Raw genomic sequence first — 23,250 nt, 5'->3', positions numbered from 1 at the left:
ATACTTTTATTTTTATTTTTATTTCACCCAATAACAATATTATATTATAGTCAGGCTATAAGCCAATATAGGTCAGACGAGTTGTATAAAGTTTTTCAATGAAAGCCAATGAATTCCATATTTTCACTGACGCTCTGATGTACACAATATTAGCAGAAATAAAATATTTTAATCAAAGTTACCCACTCATCGTTATGATTATAACAGTTATTATTATTTACTGAAAAATAAGTTTCACAGATTGCGTTATCCATGATATTTCATAAAAAAAAAAATTAATATTTTATTATTTTATTAGAATGAAATTTCTTTGAGTAAAAGATGAGATTAATATTGTGTTGTTGAAATTTCCAAATTTAAGTTTAAAAAAAAAATGTTTGAACAACTATCGTGGGCGGTGGGTTAGACCTACGTGGTGTTTAACGAGCATCGAGTTAATCTAAAAAAGGTATTATAATAATCATCAAAGACCAATTATTACGCATTATTCTTTTCGTAGTTCACCTAAATACTTTACAGGTGAATAACATGATATTAATTTTTTCTACACAAGCCACCGCCGCATCGTTTGTGTTCGCATTAATCGACCAAGTATTTGTTATTATTTTATTATAGTACCCATACCTACCTATATTGTCATGTTTATTTATTGTTGGTTCATTAACGATTACGCATGTTACCATAATATTACTGTGGTCGCTTCGTATATTATAATTATACAACCACCAAACTGATTGATTTCTAATAAAACTGTAATTAAATATTTGTATTTAGTATAACGGCGGAACTACACAACAATATCGATAGGTATAATTTATAAGATCTGCCAATCATTATAAAGGCGCGAGGGCGTCATTCGTGAATGTAAACTGATTAATAGCCTGGCGATTTTCTCGGGCCATTACCCCACGGTCGTACCCGTCAGGGTTTATTTTCGTTTTTTTTTCCCCCCCGGACAAAACGCATAATAATAATGTAACGACAAACGGGACGGAAGTGTGAGAGAGAAATGCCCCCCCCCCCCGGGCGAGGCGGATCATCCGCTGCTAATATACCTACATCACCGGCGACCGGCTCTCGATCTAAAAGAGAACACCTACAACAACTTAGGTTAATGTTTGCCCACACAACGAGCCGCCGCCGTGGTGTCTCGCACACGCGCGATCGTTCACCTTGGCGACTTTGTCCGGATTAAATAAATAAAATAACCATTATTATTATTATTATTATTATTATTATTATTATTATTATTAGTCGAGCAACAGAATGCGAGTGCCGCGGCGCGTTTTCAACAATGAACACATTGCCTGTACGTTCAGTTTTTCGTCGGCAGAACGAAACGATCGAACCGAAGTTTTAATAAAGATTTATAGTCGACTACGTACGACGTTTTCTGCACGTTCCGTGCACTTGGTACATGGTTTTGATTTATCACATGTTTTCGATAAGCGAATATACTTCCATTTTATTCAAAACTACATAGGTACCTATTACATAGGCGCACTGAGACACGTCGAAATGAAAAACCACCTAAACTGTGAGATTCCGAGGTTACATTATAGGAGTAGGTACTATTGCATGCTCACGATAATATTTAAATTTAATAATCGTCAACAACAACAATTATATAGGTATAATACATTGCGTGAACGATTACAACCAAATCGTATAGTTATTGATGTTATGAACATTTATAGCTAAGGGGATTACAGGAGCTCATTAGATAATGTTGTAAGGTGTGGAAATATTAAAAACTAATGGACTTGGGACAAATAGTCCCTTTATCTGGCGATTAACGCGTTTGGAACGGAAGTAAGAGAATAGTGATTTAGTGGACCGATTATTGAATTCAAATGTTTATGTTTAAGTTTAAAAAACGTCACTACACATTTATTTAGTAATTTCATAGTTAATTTTATTTTGTGTATTACTTTCGCATCATAATCTTTAGTAAGTATAGTGTAGTTATCATATTGACCCTGTGCAAATAAATTAGCTGTTTATTTTACGGATTGTGTAGAATATTATGTACACTTATCTACATTTGTTTAACGAAAAAAAGGTCTCGGAAGTTGTCTCGATTTTTCATTTTTCGAACTCGCCCTACATATTATTTATCCCACGAAAATTCCCCTATATCTCAAAAAACCTACCTACCTGTGGTAAATGAAAGAGGCGCGAAAAACATTTATTGAAAACCTCTTTGTGTTCAGATATGGTGGCAAAAAGAAAAATATCAATAGTAATGAGATCAAATGATTTAAATTCTGTCGTTCGACCTACATCAAAAATAATTAATCGACGGACATTTTAGAAATTGATATTTAGTCTATTTTTGATTGAATGCGGTCTATTGTACGGGTGCATCGATATAATTAAGAATTTACAATGATTATAGAGTGAATAAAAACATCTTAGTAAGCAATATAACATGTAGGTATTATTTTTTTCTTACCATTGTCATAATATGTTATTATTATTCAAACTATTGTTAAATCCAATTAAATGTCATTGAATATGTTATTATTAGGGCACCATCTAAGTCTGGAAATGACTTGAATATTTGTTATTTCACTTAACATTAAAATTAAGTGCTCAGAGTAATGTTTTTATTTTTTGCGAATCCGTGTACATATTAAATAGTAATACAATCATGCAATTATAAAAATACATATAATAATTAACATGTAAAAACTAATACTTAAAATAAATCTTGAGGAGAAAATGTCAAACATATAAAATTTGTCGTGGTTAAATTATTAAAAGTAAAGAAAAACATATTGTGTATACATTTTCAAAAATCACTGAATATCTGTATAATAATTGTGAAATGTTAAATGTAAAAGTAATTTGTGAAATAGATGCATCGATGAATGGCAGTTTTTGATCACTTTAGTATTTTACTGTTTTGAAAGTATTTATCCGAACGACTTGAGTACAGCCATATTTCCGATCAGTTTTTTATTAAAATAAAAAAAGTTTTCGAGTCCAAATAAAATAAAATAAACTTTAAATTAATTTTTTTCTATTATGCACTAGTGGAACAAATATTTTTTCGTCGAAAACAAATTTTTAATTGTCAGTTGTACTTCTGTTTATGTATGGATAGCACTTAGTTACGATGACCATTGTGTTTGTGTATGATTACCTGTGTGATTACCACTATGTGTCCATAATAATATAATAATGTACTATATTAATATTATCAACCTAGGTATACGCAACTATATAGATCTAAACGAAAAGGCTACAGACTGAAGAGCTTCAAATAAAATCATCGTACACAATAATCATGTACATCTCGTTCAAATCAAACAGTGTGCTTTATGCATATCTTAATATTTGTATTATTATCTAGAAGTTGAATAAATATACTAATATACACATTATATAAATTACACTTTTCTTTTTTTTTTTTAAATCAATATTAAATAATTACGTTATATCTTGCACAGTGCAATGTTATTAAGTGTATATCTAAGTACTATGTGTACCTATGTGACGTATAATATTGAATGTAATTATTGTGTTCAGTAAATTATAATATTATTACGATGTATAGATACAACAAAAGATGGAAAATATAGAATATAGACTTTAAAAAAAAAAAAAAATTGTAAAACGGTATACTCGTTGAGTCTTATCAAAAATATCCTCTCATCAGATTTTTATTCATTTTTAGTAAAACAATAAATAATATAATTATATTGTCATAAATTATATTTTATGTGTGCTTTATTCCTATTATAAATACATATTAGCACGTATTACCTAGGTACCTACTCCGTTTAGGATTTTATTAATTGTTTTTTTTTCTTATGATGGTTAAAAGTCTTGTTAGGGTTTAACATTAATTGTTGTTTGCACGGGCAACACAATATCAACTCGGATTATCATCATCATTATTTATCATCACTAATATTGTGATGAGCAAATACAATCAATGACTTACTATTGCAAACACACACACATATTTTCGGCAGAATTGATTTGCTTTACTCAATCAATGTTACAGCAAGCGGTGTGCCGTTCGGCGGGTGGGCAGGTAACATAGAAAACACTATATGCACTGTGCCTTGCATTTATAAGTAAACCGTTAAGGTGAAAATACTGCGCGATAGACATTTTAAATTTGAATATTTGATCACGTGAATTTATGCACTTGCCGAAAAGTTTGTACAAAAAGTTTGCGCCCGCCAACGAGCAATGAATGCTAAAATACGAGTGACGTTTATTATTCGCAGTTATTTTTAATATTCGAGCACGTCTGATGTCTATATGACGTGTCTTAATGCCTCGTGTTTTGTCTTTTCTTCCGGGCCATTCGCATTGACTGCCCGAAGGTAACAAGTGAAACACATTTTTTGTTTAATGCTTATAATAATATACAAAACGAATAATTTTTATAAGTGTAAGAGTGTAACGACCACAATTTTTTTCTCCTTTAAGGGGTTTTTTATTACAATAAAAAAATTAACGAGCACACGCTATGACATTAACAGATTTTAATTTTTAATATTCTAACAACCCGTTTGGTCTGAGGTTTATTAAGGATTTCGGTTCATGGTATTTACCTAGCTATTGTGTTAAAGCAATATGTCACAAACAAAAGTGACAGTACTCAACAAATTATTATAATCGTTTGAACTAGACTGTTGGCACTGATAAAAACCATGGTAAAATCATCGTCAAAAGAAAAGTTTATTTATCAATCAGTACCGGTACAAAACTACAATAAAATGACAAACAAAAACTTATGGGCCTATGGCGTAAAATCAATATTTAATATGTAGTCGCCTAGGTACTTTCAATTCTTAAACTATATGTAGTGCGTTTTGAAGTCATGATAATTTCTTCTCGAATAAAACATTAAAAACATTTATAATATTCATAATTTATGTTTTTTTCATTAAAAATCGAATTATAATTTATACGAGTAAGAACCTATGTTACCTATTAAAAGTTAGTTGAAAAAAATAGCATGTCATATTATTTTATAATATATTATATTGACAGTACATTAGTGTTATGAAAAGTGATACTTTTTATAGTCATTAGCAAACTGTGGTAATCTTGTTATGCAAAGGTAAAATATCGTCAATAAAAAACATAATAAATTTACTGTCGTGATAATCATAAAGCAATAAGAACTAAAAGGCTATGAATCTGTGTAGCCCTGTAAGCGGTATAAAGTTTAAATACTTTCAATAAAAGGCTTACGTTGGTATTATATATAGGTAAATTGGTATTAGTAAAATAAACTTAAGTGTATACTTTTTAGAAGCCAACCAAAAGGGTAAACTTTCAATTTTATCGTCTGCCATTATTGTCTTAAAAAAAAATCTATACAACAATATTTACAATTTAGTGTAATACAGAAATTGAGTTTTTGAAGAAATAAAAAAACGGTGTTCACGTAATATTAAATACTTCAACAGTATTATAGTCTGTATTTAGTATTTTTATGCATTTATACTTTATATTATATTTTGTGATTCAATACTCCGGTGGTTACAGTATACCTAGACGTACACAACGTGATCGTTTTACGTCCCCCAAAAAAATGGTATTCGAAAATCTCAATAATATTATGTTCAAACGTATTCTTTAACGATTAAAAAGAACAAATTCACGCGGTTATTACACCACACAAACAACAAAATATATTATAACTTCCTGTGGAATACAAACTGCAGGGCTTTGCAACAGATGAATAATATTATGATATTATGTATTGTTTAAAAAACCATATTTTTTTTTCACACGAGTAGTTGAACGCTCAACAGTTTCATTTAAAAAGTTTTGTTTTTTTTTTGTGATGGATAAACATCTTCGATAAGAATTTACATTATTGTTGTGATTATAGATCCATTGCACTAACTGCTGATTCATTTTATTAATACTCCATACGGTGGACAATTTTTATAATGTTATATCACAACCACCCCCAACTGTGATAATTCAAAACAAACCTTGTCCGTAAAACCATACGGACGTGGACGTTTTTGAAAATAAACAGTTTTGAATATTTCAAGATCTCACTGCAGCAAGCCAGCAAGACTACGTTATTACAACTATCTCCGCAGTGCGGGGGAAAACATAATATTTTATTCTGGCGAAACAAATGGAAACCATTCGTCGAAAACAGCGGATTAATCGATTCCGCCCAGTGAAATATAATATTTTATGAATTATGATGCAACCCCCCATTGTCAACTCGTAACAACAAAATGTACGAAATATAGTCGATACCTCTACGGATTTCTAGTATAAGAGCCGATAACAGTAGCAGTTACAGTTATAAGTTGTACACGGACGACGACAATTATTTATTATCATTACATTTGTTATAATTATTATTTCAGGACGAACTTCCTCATTTTATTTCTATCGATTTCCTTACAGAGGGCCCCGGTCCTTATTCTTGGTAAATTACTCGTCTCGCGCCGCGCATACCCACCCAGCAAAGGCAGTGGGCTGCAGGTGGACGAAAGGTCAAACGATTTCTCGTAGACCCGTTTGCATATACAGAGGTGTGTACGGCGAACACACGTGCCTTTTTGCCTTGGTACACCATCGCATAAAGCTTTTGACGCGACCGCTTCGTTATTGGCGTTTCTATAAAATGTAATATAATGTGTATATAAAATAAAATACACACAAAGTATATTATGTAGATATCGGCTAAAAGTGGTACAGACTGATAGTTTTTCGATTTTCGATCTGCCCTTCTATACCTATATATTATCATACGACATATACATTATACCACCGGTCTCACAAATCCCACCCCTCGGCCGCCCCTGGGCCCGGGACAAAATACGTTTTGACGTTTTATATATACGGTTATTTGCAGGGATGTTTTTCCCTCACGTCTCCGCGCGCAGCATAAAACGTTTTTTATGCACACACCTATAGTAATAATATTATAGCGTTACCTGTTTACTATAAAATATATAATATAAATAAGGTTCGACCTAAATATAACACCATCATTGGTTATGTAAATTTGAGAGCGTCCAATGTCTGAGATCAATGACACGACCTGCGCGTTGCGTAACATGTTCACACCGTTATAATAATACAATTGTTGTACACCTTTTCGTCCAGATGACTTATTTAATTACGTCCGGTGAGGCTTTCGTGTCGTTTATACAATATACGTATTGCTTGTAGACTATAGCCATCGATTCATTGCTTAATATTTTACAAGATGCACCACAGTGCTTTGAGGTACCTAACCTAACCTGATCCGTGTACTCTGCACATTTTGAATTGACGAGACTACGATTTAAATTTTTCATATTCCAAGATGTGCCTTAGTCGCGCTGATAATCAATAAGTAGGTACTAATCGTTTTCGAAAACGAATTGTCTTCAACTGCGGTTGATTTGAATAATATGTCCAATATTTTTTAATATAGATTTAAAATTTATGAACGAGTTACTAAACTGTGTGGGTCTTACGCCAACGTAGCAATCTCCGAAGACATGGTTATTACATTTTTTAGCAACAGTAATAATTTAGAAGTATGATAATGTTATAATATTTTGTTTTATATCATAATATTATGACCTATAATTTATGATTAAACATAAAAGGTACTTAAAGAATTGACTGTCAAAATGTATTATTATTAGTTTATTTATTAGTTTGAGCTATAGGTAGCTTGTATTATTTCAAGATAATTTCTAAAATGCTAAGCCAATAATAATAATATACTCTTATTTTTATATCCAAAGTATAGGTACTCTCATACAAATTTCATACATATTCAAACATTTCAACTAGCCAGGATATAAAACTGAATCGTATATTTTTTTAACGTCGTGTTTAATTGTCCAGATTATTATTGATGTGATAAAGTTTATACATAGTCTTAAATATAGCGGAAAATGGGTTTAATGGCGTACAAACCCAACCAAAATAAACTTTTAATATTAACACTACAAAAATAGTTTACTACACTCTGACTAAGCATTTATGAAAGAATTGAATTACAGGAATATTGCTCAGCGTTTACAGTCATTATTTAAAGAAAAAGATACACAGCACATAACTGCGCACAACTGCTGAGCACAATAATATATTATTACGACTGCATCAAAAATAATACACAAATAACGTCGTTCAGTTTGATAATCGTATACAAACCAAATACTGTATAATATAATATGACCGAAATCAGAAAATAGTTTTATTACTTTTTATTTGTTTTGTCGAGCCTGCGGAGTACAAATAGATTTGCAGAACGTGACCTTAATGCTGTAAAATAATAGTCGTTGAAGTATCCGACGACGACCCGTATTTAATTGTATTTGCTAGGTACCGAAAGTGTCGTTAGAGCATGACGAACGACGATGATGATGCTTTTGGATATTTAATACCGTACGACGACGTTCGGTATTACTATAGGATATTGTTTTCTATTTCAATGCACTATAATAGCTGTTACCACCGCGATCAGGTAGGTACGTACATAGTTTTCGATTTCATTCACAGCAAGTCAGTGTGTAAAATATACAGCTAAACTGTCTAGTCAATGCGATTTTCGACAAACCAACATTGTGTTGTCCGATTAATTGTTTATCTCGCGGGGAATCGCGCACTCGGTACGAAAACATTTAAAAAATCACGTGTGACGCGAACACATGGGTAAAATTACATTATTGTGTATTTATATGCCCACAATTCGGTGATTTCAAAGTCAAATTACCGACTGGTCGTTTATTCGTAGACACGTCAGTGGTCCGTGGGCAAACGACTTTTTTTTCATTAATCATCTCGATACGAAGTTCAAAATAAATGAATACAGCACGTTTTATTTCTTCTGTTAATTGTAATTATTGTAATATCGCTGTTCTTGAAATCACAAAAATGTGCGTATCGATTTTTTGTTTGAAAGTCATTAAATTTAGTTTTTCAAATTTTTGAATTAATACATTATTCTTGCGAGCCACATTCAGAAGGTCCGAGGTCCATGTCGTGTTTGATACTATCGACCTACATAGAATTGTTTAAACACAAGTGGTTTTTTAATTTAATATTTATCTGACCATCGTAAACTGTTATTATAATTATTTAAAACATCGAACGAGTTGGGCTGTACTTAAAAATATTACAATAATAGTAAACCATTATTGCTAGGGTCTTTTGGAACAATGCACCATTAATAAATTGTGAAGTATCAAGCTGTCCATTGCTTATTGAAATTAAACTGTATATAATATCGACAATAAATAGTATTTACAAAATATGTCCTAAATTATAAGCAAAAGTCAATTTTTGTGCAATATTCAATTAGCATAGTTGTTGTCACCTAATTCATATACGAATGTCAAATAAATTATTATAAATATATATAACTATATTAAATCATAATTATCAATTATGAATAGAAACATGATAGTTTTATTGTCATAGTATTTTGATAAAATGATCCATCATGAGATATAGGAAAATACTTAAATACCCAATAAATTACGTTTTGAATAACAGAAAATTACTAAAAACCACCTCTATTCGATTTTATATCTCAGAACCAATCTTCTATGTTAAATGTGTGGTATTGATGAAAATGCCATATATTATTATCTACTGTATAAGCACATAAAAACTTTTGTCGAAAACTCATTTCCTTAATAAATGTATAATACTATTATGACCAAGAAATTTTTATTGAAACTATTTATAATTAATACGATTAATGGTCGAGAAAACAATATGCGTTTCTTAAGTTACTATTTTCAATATGAGTAGGTGTCTACCATTAAATATTCCATTGAACCAATTAAATTAATTATTGTAATTATTATGAATGCATACCCACATAATTTTTCTATATTTTTCAAATTTTGTCACGGATCACGAAAATGAGTAAAAATAAATAAATCAACAACAACGATATTAAGACGTTATGTTTATTTGATTATTTATTATACAACTGACTATATGCGAATAAAATTTCATTCTTGCTCGAAATCAAGGCTATATTATACTCGCTCTACCATCTTTTATATTTCATACTTTTATAGTAATTTATTTATATTTTGCATCTTTGGTCGTGAAAAAAATTTAAATTACGATACAGCTATAGCTACTATATACTAGTATTTACATTAACAATCAGTGTTCTACATTTTTCGTCACAACAAAACTGCAATACCGTTCATATTATTATAAATAATAATAATATAATATTACATTACATTATGCATACGACTATGATTTAGCATACATAACACACACGCTGGGTGAATGGTTCCATCATATTATTATTCATCCAAGATAATATGTTACACTATTATTTTTCATTGTTATAAGAAAAAAACTTATCATTTTGTAAAATTATTGGCGTCTTCGTCGTAATATTATTACGTTTATCGGTTATGTAGTCAGCACACACTGTTATAGTATAATGTTGAAAATTGCAACGCTCAAAAATGAAATTTATCAAAAATAAAATCCGCTACGTTTAATGACACCCATAGAATCATTGACTACTTAAATTAATTCATAGTATATATTATAATATATAAATTATATTCGATTATAAGACATTGCATAAACAAAACATAAGTTTATTCGTTTAAATTAATTATTATTTCTCTATTTCGATTAAAATTCGACCAACGATTGTGGTCTACAACATTATTTGGCAATATTATAATTGCGTATGGGTCGGATGATCGTTTTTCGTATACTATCGCACGTATTTGATGTGTAATCAATTGCTTTTTATTGCACAATTATAATAAATTAGTAGGTTCTACACTTGCGCCGGCAGAACTATTGTACTTAACAGTAAATAATATGTATTAAATTGAAATAGTTGTGTCAAAATGGACTGTTATTATTATTTTAGTTTTGCTTTCATCCAGTAACTACGGCTAGGGGTCACGGAAACATCTGAATCCAGTTACTCATATGCACGTGCTTGGATCTGATCCAACGAGGGAAATGGTACACTCGTAGAGATGCGGTGTGAAACAAGTAATTGAATTGGTCTGTGTCCAAAAGTAAAAAACGAAATTGATTAACGAAGTTTGTTTGTATCTTATATGAGTATGAGAGTTGTATTGTAATGATTTTAAGATTGCACACGCAGGATGTCGAAACTTTTTAAAAACTGAATTCAGTCCAGTTTCAATAATTCGTCGACTCTCGATGATTCAAAAACCTTGGTAACTCGAATCGTTATTTGTCCCTTGAAGTTAGGTAAAAGGTGTTCTCGAGTTGTATAGTAATTCGAAAAACACAAAAGTAGAGTTTATTTTCATCTGCCTCGAAATTCCAGTTATTGAGACGTCGTTGTTACTGGAACACTGGACTAAATGGATCATTTTTTAATCACCTGATTATAGATCAATAACCGGACCATTTTTCGGTATAATTTTCAAATGAATAATAATAATCATTTGTCTCACATGGAAATGTTTGTTTTTATCAATAGACATTCGATTTCTTAGCATTATTTCACATTTGAAAGCCATAAGTCCACTTTATCTTAATTAAAGATTTGGAACTTTTGTTCATCAGAAGTTTAGTATTTATTATAGTGTGTTTGATAATTGAAATTAATGTGTTCAGCTAATGGAGACTTGCGTTTAAAGCGAGTCTGTTAGTTCTAATAGGTATTATGTCACGGGGTATTATGACGACCTTCAATAATTTTACCTGTATAATTTATCGATTGAGATAAGAGATTGGAATATTATTATCCAGACACTTCAAGACAAGGTGGAAGAAGCACAGTGAATGTGGCATCTACCCGAAGATTTGGACTAATTTACTTCGAGTGCCACTTTTGTACCAAGCATAAATGAGCTCAGTATATGGATTGTTATGAATTGTCACAAATTGCCTTGTCATCCGAAAATTTAGCTACTGAAAAATTTGGAAACTTAGGTTGGTCAGATACACAACAGGTATATGACTGATAGGACCGGCTAGTACTATTTTGTTTTTAATCTTGAATTGAAGCAATACGCCTCGTTGGGTGGTGCAGCAGTGGTCAGGACGAATTGTTGAGTTACTCTACGAATTTCCAGTCAAGCAGAGAACACACTATGAAAACGATGAGAAAGATGAAAAAAAAAAAAAACAATAATAATAATAATGAGAAAAACAAATTACGACGACCATATTTACGACGTCCAATTTTGACACGACTATATTTTTCGGTTATGTACCGGCTGTCGAGGGGGCGGGGGTATAAAAGAATAATGGAAAAAAAAACATAATCCACGAGGATGGACTGTTAAACGGCGAGACCTTGGTTTGGGTTCACCGGGTAGAAAGTGCATAATATTATACAGTGTACTCTCGTCGATGGCGGTCACATTTTATAATGTCCGTCGTTATATTGTACGTATAGTATTGTACGCGTTATTATAAATGTATTACTTTTTTTCTCATTTTTTTTCCTCCTCGCCCGACATTTCTCCAAAATGATATTGCACCTCCGCACGTCTGCGACCGTATAACATTTATATATTTACACGCGCGTGCGTCTGTATACGTAGTATGTCCGAACAAAAACGAACTATACTCATCCCGAGCAATGAACCATCGACGCTCACACACGCACACACACTCAGATATAATGTATGATCTTTTAGAGACGTACGTGATGTTCATTGTGCCCGGGTCGCGCACACTCGTGTGGCAGTGTGATTACAAAACGCATTTTTTCGAATATTATTTTTTTTTTTTTTTGACTCTTCAAATGTATACACATATATAACGTCGTACAGTGCGCAGTATGTGTGTGTGTGGTACAACGAAATTCATTGTTAACAGCGGCGGCGGCGTCGGAAAATAATAACGCGATGGCGAACGATTTTCCAGGCGGCGCGAAAAACACGACGGCGACTACAACAGTCCGCGCTACGACGACGACGACGACGACGACGACGATGATGATGACGGAAAACGAAAAAAAAAAACCGAACCTTGAAATCTACCTGTAGGATTACGAAACAATGATATAATAATATGTGAATTGACGGGTGTAGCAACAATACTGTTGACGGGAGACAAAATTTGAGACCGAATCGCATAGATTTTCAAGTGATCTGCACGTGTGCGGTCTACGTTCTGCGGTTTGCCCAGGCGCACTCGACGACCGCTTATAATATACCGACCAACGCTTACCGCCGTCAATCCAATCCTTACCAAAATTCCACAGGATGACAGGAGACCAGTCGGTGACTTCAGATAATAATATGACGCCGTGATCGGATGTACTAAAAGACGCGACGGGTGATAAACGATAAACTATCGGTTTTTATTTTGCGAAGTACATTATGTATATAGACTGCACGCGTCACCCGGTCATAGCCGCGGTGGACCGATGTAGATAACCATTGACCCGGTGTCCATTGATTCATTGCATAATTTTTTTATGATTGCGGTGGAAGGCGTTCTCGAAGAATATATTGTGTTGGGGGGGGGGGGATAATGATAAATTGAACATATAAAAACGAAATTAAAAGATCGGACTGGACTGTTTGCTAACGGTTTTGCTGTGGGATACTTTCCGATACTAGCATCCCAAAAAAGGTGGGTGTATTTTGACATTTTCGGGGTAACTTGAGTCCTGTTCTTGTGCCATAATGTACATGCGTGAGTTGTATTCAACTATTATATTATAGGGCTGGACTTATTAGGTTAGATTAAGTAGTAAATAGATGCTGTTGTTTTCAATACTAAAATCTCTATTTTTTTGGGATTAAATCGTCGATTCTTTATCACAAAATGTGTTTCATACATCTATAAAATTATAATATTAAAACTTTTATTTTAATTTTGTTTATATTATTATTACACAATTCTAAAAACTTTCAGGAAAAATAATTACATTTTGGTTCAATCGAATTTTTTTCAATACATTTCTGTAGGTATTACAACCCATTTTATTTTAGTATACTAAGTATATTTTTTGATATTTTCCGATAGCGCCAATTCCTGCATATCATTACTCATTTGTATAGAAAAAATATAAAATAAAACTTTTAATTTGCATTTTTTTAAATTAAATTAAATTTTTATTGCATTAAATATTTTTTTTCAAATGGCATTTTTTTTGGGGGGGGGGAGGGGGGTAGAAATTTAACTAATGTTTTAATTTATCACAAAGCTGATTTCCTCACATCTCCACCATGGTTATCAGCCTCCAAAACCATATGTTCAAAAACTATTTTAATAATAAAACGTTTTTGAACATATTTGACGTTAAACTTAAGTTTGACACTCAGTACTAAAAATGTATAAAATCCAGACGAACTTTTTTGTTTTTAACCGAATGACCAATCAAAATAGTTTTTAAGGTCGACATGGCCGATGGTGTGGGTGAAATCAGTTTTGAAATGGATTATAAATTTAATAAAATACTCACCTTTAAAAGCTCGAACACAAATATATCTCCTCGATATTATATTTTAAAATCCACTTACAAACTTGGGTTGTTAAAAAAAAAAAAGTTTGGCCGTTTAAAAATAGATTCATACTGTATGTAGATAGGCGTAAACCCTCTTGCGTGTTATTGAAAAAGGTCTGAAAACTAGAAACTGTGTACTACACTGTTCATATTATGGCCAAATCGCCAAATACGAGTCTGACAAACGGTTTTATAAACATTTCATCATCCGAGGTAGGTTCGATATAATGCCTAGGTTCGCAAATAATATTATATACGATTCGAATCGTTCGGTAAATTTATTCGAAAATCGTAAGTAATATTATAGTAATATCATATTATTACACGACAATTGATGATTTCGGACAGCGGTCAGTTCGTCGGGTTATAATAATATACAATATCATTGTATTGTAATTATTACAATAATAATATTATGCTCATTGAAAACATTCAACGCAAATGATAATTCGATATATTATTATACCTAGGTAGGTATTGTTACGCGGGAAACACGTACAGCTGTCGACGTCGGATCCGAAGAATAATATTAGGTTCCGTATGTATCTGTACTCCACGGTATGTATATAATAATATACGACGTATCCATGTTTTATACCTGGTACCATGGTATATAATATCGTTATTACGATTTTTGTAATAACTACAATAACATTCCTCGTCCGTAACGCGCGTATCGGATAAATTGATTTTTAAGCCCGGCGCGTTTAAATGGAAAATCGCCTTTCTGTTAATAATGTAATGTAAAATATTTTTTTAATTTGGCGAGAACCGCGATCGGACTAATGATGGTGCCAAGCCTCGTCACAACCTATTTTTCGGTCATATATTAATATAATAATATTGTCATCCATCGATATCGCTCGTGATGTTTATACGAACGTAATAATCGTGTGTATAGCTGATGAGCCTCTAAGATGATGTTATAATATCTTTATGACAATTTTTTTTTTGTTTTTAAACTGACAACCCCATTGAGTTTATATCTGTGTTCCGTCGCCTAAGCATCAGCTCACGTGTGAAAAATTTAAAAATACTAGAACGCAAGAAATGCCACATTAATATATTATTATCTTAATGACGATCGACGATTTACAATAAATTATTTTATAATTGTGTTATTGTTCTGATATTTTTTAAAAGACGCGCTTTTATTATTTTTATAATATAACGTTGCGTATACTAATATCGTTAGGTATCTATATATAAATACATATATATTAATAATAATACGGTTATTTTACTGCTGATCGGGGATGAAAAAAAAAAACAAACATTTTATATTTTTATTATTGTATCTAGCAGCAAACTATTAAAATATGTTGCTCAACAATTCCGTCACGTCACATATTCTGTGATTTTCAATGACCATGAGAGACATTTTGAAAAAAAAAAAAAATACAAAAAACATAAAAATGTGTTCTTCAGTTGTTTACAGTTTATTAAATGGATTTTGTTCACGTTTATTCACAGATTTTTCAACATTTCTAGTCACGAGCGGACACATCAAACGCATATAATAATCATATAATATAATATACCACATAACATACTTACATACCACCATTATTTGAAAAGATCGCAGTAAAGTATACTACTATCGTCATCAGTAATCACCATCATCATCATACATCACCATCAGATAATTGTTTCAATAACATAAACCAAGTAGAGTCTTACAAATAAAATATAATAGTGGTATAGAGCACAATACACGAGTGTGCAATAATTAACTGACGATGAAGTCTATACCTATAGGCTACAAGTAGTACAACAACGATTACAATGTTGTTGTTTTTTTAAACTATTTTAAATTTTTGCCTTCAAAATACTGAGTAAATGGATCTGAAAAAAGTACAATTTCGAAGTACTTAAATGGTTCAAATGATTTACGTTAATTTTACGCATTGTTGTTTAATTTTAATTTTAATTTTTGAAAAAACCGTAATTTCTCCTTTTTGTAGACAATTTCCTGCAATTGTATTGTTTTGTCGTTACACACTAACTTATCTAGGTATTTTTCACAATATTTATTTGATTAATGTAATATAATATTTATAAAATAAAAACAATTTTATATTTATTTATTTATCAATATAGATACCTACGTAATGTAAAGATTAAATAATCAGGAAATCGTGTCTCGACTAAGCTATACAACATAAAACGTTTAAAAAACAAAATTTTAGTTTCATTTTAAAAGAATAAACTATAAAGTGGATTTCGTTAAGAATAGTAATGATATTACAAACAAACATTATTATACCATTTTTTTTTCTTGAAAATCCAACGATTTTTTCTATCACCAAAATTATATAAACCATATATATAATTATATCATAATATTTTTCTTGAAAATTTGTCCAATTTTTTTGGTATACCTCGTTCCCTACCTTCATATAACACTATATCTACCCATTTATTTTGTAGTCTCCTCTTATCTAAAGTCAAAATCATTTCAGTTTTTCTTAAACGAGTTAAACATCCATTTGCTACTTAAAATACAGTCTATATACTAATTCCGATTTATTTAAAAAAAAAATTTAATCATATTAGTTGTACAGACAATATAAGCAACTTTTAATCAAAGTTCAACACGTTTGCATAAATATTCATAAATCCCATTCATAGTTTTATATTTTTTTACCATAAATAATTAGTTTTCTAATTTATATTGTGAATTCGTCTTAAAAACGATTTATATTCCATATAAAGTTTTTTTAAGGTTTTATAACATATTTTAACCTATTTTCATAATTTTTTTTTGCAATTAATTACAAATAACCTGTAATTATTTTTTAAATGTTTTTAGTGGGAAAATATTATTAAGGTAATTATAGTAATATTTTTATAAAGACTCAAAGTGAATATAATGAAACTTACGATCAAAGATCGAACTAAAAAAAAAATTCTGTATAGGTATTATGTTATAACTTTAAAATGTATTTTTGATGTCGGTTACTGAAAAACATAAAATAAAGTTTTCCTTTTATAAAATTTGTTAAGTAAATAAGTTTTTTCTTGACATAAAATATGTATCTGAGAATATAATTTCCGTAATAATATTTTAACGAATCCCATAAGTATGTATATAAAGTTTATATTATAGACAAACAACTAAAAATTCAAAGCAGACCATAAAAATGTCTCCTCAAAGTATCTGATTGATTCAACATCCACTACATATACATAGGTGAATTGTATATGAACATTTTCTTTTTGAGCACATAATTTTTACCAAAACAGAGTAAAATAAAAAAGGTAAAAAAAATGTAGAGAAAAAAACATTATTAAAAATGTTGCTCTTAGATCTAATAACACATTAATTGAATTGTTCGCAGTTGGTAAAACGTCAATTAGGTAGAACATAATATTTCGTGTACAGAAAATGTCATTGTATCAACAGTGTATTATTATCATAAGGAATTGCCTGTTTGTTATAATATGTCACTGTGTAAGAAACGTATTTCGTACATAAAATAAGTCAAAAGCTCGACAACAACATGTACCTTACACGTTCACAACAGACGTAGGTATTACGTTTCGTATTTTTAATTGAAACCCGTGTTAAAATAAGTGTAATAACACAGGAGACATTGAGTCATTAATGTTTGCCTATTGGTTGTGCCTGAAAAAGAGTTTTGTTCTTGGAGATAAATAATATTACAGTATTGATAGAAATGGTAAACTCAAAAAAAAAAAAGTAAAAAAAACAAACAAACTAGTAAACAATAACTGCATTTTTTCTTTTCGCTGACAATAATAAACTATGCTCTGCAGTATACACATTTCATAACTGACTCGTATCATAACACATCAAGTAAATGAATAATAGTTAATACAATGAGAATAACATTACAACATACGATATTATTATAATTGTTTATTAAGATTTAAGGGGTACTAATATTTTATAAGTTGAGAGGAGTTTATTATTGGCCACAAATATACACTCGAGTCATGGCGCCTCACGCCAAATCGGATTCCATGACGTCAAAGAGAATCGTCTAAATGTTGTAATTTTCCCTTGTGTCCATTAGTTTTTGTGAATAACTGATTTTAAAAATCGATTTTTCTCTTCTTTTACTTTTGTGGTGCTTAACGTGCGATTAGCGTATATTTTTTGGAACTGTTGTTGTGTGGGTTATTGTTGTGCATTGCATTGTTCTGTACGACATGAGTTTTGTAGTACACAAGTCATTATCATTTTTATGCGTATGTTTGGGATGTCGGTCCTAGTGAAATCCTATTGTTTATAATTAGCTTATTGTTACGTTATCAGCTTAATACTTTCTTAACAGCTCGAGAGGTCCCAACGATAGTGCTAATTTATTTTCCTTCGTATTATTAGGGTACAATAGTTTAGGTATACTCGTATACTTATGTTGTCATGTCCTGTCTTGCGGATCGATTAGATATCTTCTTACTTCGGATCTGATCAATATATTATTGTTATAAGCCATTTACTATTGTTGTACTTAATCGTCTGGCGTGAATAAGTGGTGTTTTATTTCTGTGTTCATCGAAATGGTTGTGCTCACGGTTATCTTGATTGAGAACTAACTTGAAATTGTACAATTGTAATAATATGTCTAATTTTATAATTGATTTATAAATCTTATAACTCCGGATCGAATCAACTTAAAGCCAACTATGTTATGGATTTCATACTAAACTTATCTGTGCTGGCAATCATTTTTAATACCTATTCGATAATCACTGTAATAATATTATTTACAATACTAGCTGTTCTGCCCGACGTTGCCCAGGCTAAAGACATGTATTTTTAATAAATATATTTGTAAATTTTAATAAATTTAATTTTTAATACAAAAAAAATGTGTAAGCCATATTAATTGTACTAACTATGATGCATTACTATTATATAATGTATTAATGTCATACATTTGGATAAACAAAAAAAATTTATTTTTTCGTAAACTTAAATAATCATGTGTGAATTACCTTTTAGCTTCTCATAGGAGTTGAAAAAAATAAGATAAAACCCTCCAAGCCTCAAGAAATCAATCGATACAACTTTTTTTAAAACGGTCAAGTACTTTTTTAGTCTATTACCTTTTGATGAACCAACATCCATTTTAAGCTGTTTAACCCGACTATACTTTATATGCATATATTTTAATATAATATAATTGATGAAAAATATTATAAAATTCCGGTAAATATTGAGTACAAAAATCTTGTATTGTAGGCAAAGGTACTAAAACATTATTTTAAAAAGTAAATTAAATATATACAATTTGGAAACAAAAACGATTAAATTGTTGTAAAAACACTCCAAAACATTGTTGAAACTTTAAATATAAAAGTTTTTTTGATGAAACATTCAACATATTTTTATATTTAATTGATTTAGTTTACGATTAAAATTCGTTAATTCATAGCGTTTATGGTCTCGTCCATCAACGCGTTGTCTGTAATATATGTATGATATGTTTTTTCGTCATTTGGTAATAATTTATCATAGTTTCAGTACAAACAAAAAATCCAGAAACAATAGGTACGATTTAAATCGGACCATTTTAACGGGTGACAGTAATATAGAATTAACATACCCTATTTAATTCAAACTGTTCAAAGAATATTTACACAATACACCCAGTTTTTTGCTGTCCTGAATTGTTATAAATCAAGTCTTAGGTCAAACTTACAATCTGGGGTACGTTAAACGTGATTTATACAGTCTAATTCTCTTTTTCAAATTTTTAACGAAGTAAAAAGAAAAAAAACTATTAATATTGTTTTTATTTGTTTGTTTATTCATGCATGCTTTGATGGTTTCTATTGTGTACGGTACGATAAATGGAAATATTTTGAAATTAGTAAATTGAAATAATATGTATTAATATATATTCAATACCTACATAAGCTATCACTGTTCACTTCTTCTGAGTATAAAATTCAACTAACATTTATTTTTATTTTTTATAAAATATTAATTTCTGTTTCCCAATATTAAATTATTTAAAATTATTCTTGTGCAAAATATTTATCAACGTAAATTAAAATATATATAGGCTTTCATTTATGAATGAAATTAAACAATGGCGTAGTCATATTATCAAATACGGACGAACAATGAGTAAAAATTACGTAAAATCAATTATATGACTGACGACTGTATACAGTTCAAATTTGTGAATTGTTCTCTTACAACATCTTATAATATTGTTTGAATATCGTGTACACACACACACACACACACACACACACAAAATAAAAATATAATTTTTGCAAAAACAAAAAACAATTTCAAAAATGTTTGTTTTAAGTCCAAGTCTCGAATTTGGAAAAAAATTCATTTTACGTTATTTAGTATCAAACCGTAAAACAATTTTTGTGCTATACATTACCTACTTAAAATTAAGACATTATACATTTTTTATGTTTATTGTTATTGGCAGTTTAAAAGTTATTATATTTTTACGTTTATCGTTATTTGAACTTTAAACGTTATTCAAATATTCTGTTCATCATTATTGAAAATTAAAACGTTTTAATTTTTACATTCAAATTTTTAACACCATTAAAAATTAAAACATGATGTAGTACCTATTAAGTTTTCACAATTAAAATAATGTTATCATTTTCAATATTACGTCTATTGTCGATGTTTTTATAGTTATGAATTATGATTTTAACTATTATTCCGATTGGTTCCTGAAATGTGAAGTAACATTTTCTGTTATTTTAAACATTTATTTTCCATTATATTTTTAAATCGGCGACTTTCGATTTCACTGATTTCCGAATACAAATAAATATGTTACATTATACCTGCATATCCACAGAATATAACCGAGCACAAATTTAAAAATAAATTAAAACCATAGAATGCCATACGCTATTGGTGGAATTTAATCTTATTGAAATCATCCACAACGTCAATGTTCATTATAATAATTTAATATTATTAAATATTAATTAATATTATAAACGTAATACGTAAAAATTATGAAAATAAACTATAACGTTTAATGATCGTTTATCAATTCACGATTTTTTGTGTTTTCTGTTATGTTTTGTTTTATGATTTTATAAATTATTGGTTTATCATTTTGTTTTGTTTTTTGTTTTACTAAAATTGTCGTTTATTGGTACGTTTTGTTTAATGATAATTTAATATTACCGTTAACCGTTTACCGTTTTGTTTTCTGTTATCCATTTCAATCGTTTTTTTACTAGTATAACGTTATGTAAACGTTTTCGAGCACTGGTTTCATCTAGCCATCTAGGAAATGAACGGAAAATTGTTTTTCAAAATCCCCTTGTGTTATTAGGGTTATAGAGGAATATGGGAGTCTTGCGATATTTCGAATTAGATTAGACAATTCATGTTGGTAAATAAAGATCTAAATATTGACAAAAGAAAAAATTGAAATATATCAATTGTATTTATTTTTGAGATATTGGTGAGACCCGTGGATACTCTTTTCAATTTTTAATTTAAATGTGAGGGCTGATTTTAAATGCAACGATAACCACTGCCGGTTAACTGTAACGATTAACTAATTACTGAGTATGTACTGACTCGTCGATTGTGTCACACTAGGTGAAATCGTTGTCAGTTAACAGGAAACTGGAATATTTAGTTGGTGCAGTTATTATGAACATTATTAAAAACATTATTTCTGTCTTCTAGCATAGCCAGTTTACAATCTTAATTTTTCTGATACTGTAATATTTATATAATATTGTAAATATAATTAATTCTGTAAAAATAAATATACAATAAAAGAGCGAACACACATACAAAGTATGTTAGGTATATTATGTATGAACATAAATTAATTAAAAAACAATAATATCACAACAAAAAAACTTCGTCGAACTACGTGTAAAAAACGGTTACGTAAAAAAATAGATATTTAAGCACAATAAAGATATCATATCATAAATAAATGCCAAGTAAATTGAATTAAAGTACAGTTATTTTGTTTCAATAATTGGCGACGAATGATCTACTTTATATGACATGAAATACGAAATAACGCGAACAAAACAAACACAAAACATTGAAAGTTCATTATAATTTAAAATATTTTAATAGACATTGTTAATCAAAAAAAATTTCTAGCCAAATAAATAAATTATTGAAACAAAATAAGTGTGCTTTAATTCAATTTACTTAGCATTTATTTATGATATCATATCTATTCTTTATAATAGTGCTTACAGATCTGTTTTCTTTTACTTAGCAGTTTTTTACACGTAGTTTGACGAAGCTTTTTTGTTGTGATGTCACCAATTTTATACATCAATAATTTTTGTTCTAATTTTTTCTCTCCAGCATTCTTATAGAAACGTCTTTACCACCACGAGGTCATCTCTCTTTATTACTACTGAGATCAATACATTGAAACTAAAGAATTTTTTTGTACTAGACCTGCTGTTTTTGAATCAGTGCGTACTTTAAAACATTTAATTGACTTAGCATTTATTTACATACAGTTTTTTTGGAGAATTTATTTTATCACTATGTTTATTTTTTTTTATTCCCTAATCCCTAAGTACTTTTATTTATTTGCCCCATAGACATCTTATGTCTGATAAATACTCATTACTCGTAGACTCTGATATATTATTGTTTGGATATACTTTATAAAATATCGCATTTATTGTACATAAAGTGGTTGTGTTGTGCTGCTCGCCAACTCAACCCACACCTACACCACGTTCGGACCACAATCAATCACAGTTCAATTTTATCGTATCACCGGATATAGCTATCTAAAATGATATTAATAAGTCAGCATGCTGTCTTAATATGTCAATAGTGCAATATTAAC

This window comes from Myzus persicae, unplaced genomic scaffold (assembly GCF_001856785.1).
Source record: "Myzus persicae strain clone G006 unplaced genomic scaffold, MPER_G0061.0, whole genome shotgun sequence".
Classification (NCBI taxonomy): Eukaryota; Metazoa; Arthropoda; class Insecta; order Hemiptera; family Aphididae; genus Myzus; species Myzus persicae.
This window is presented reverse-complemented; position numbering follows the sequence as displayed.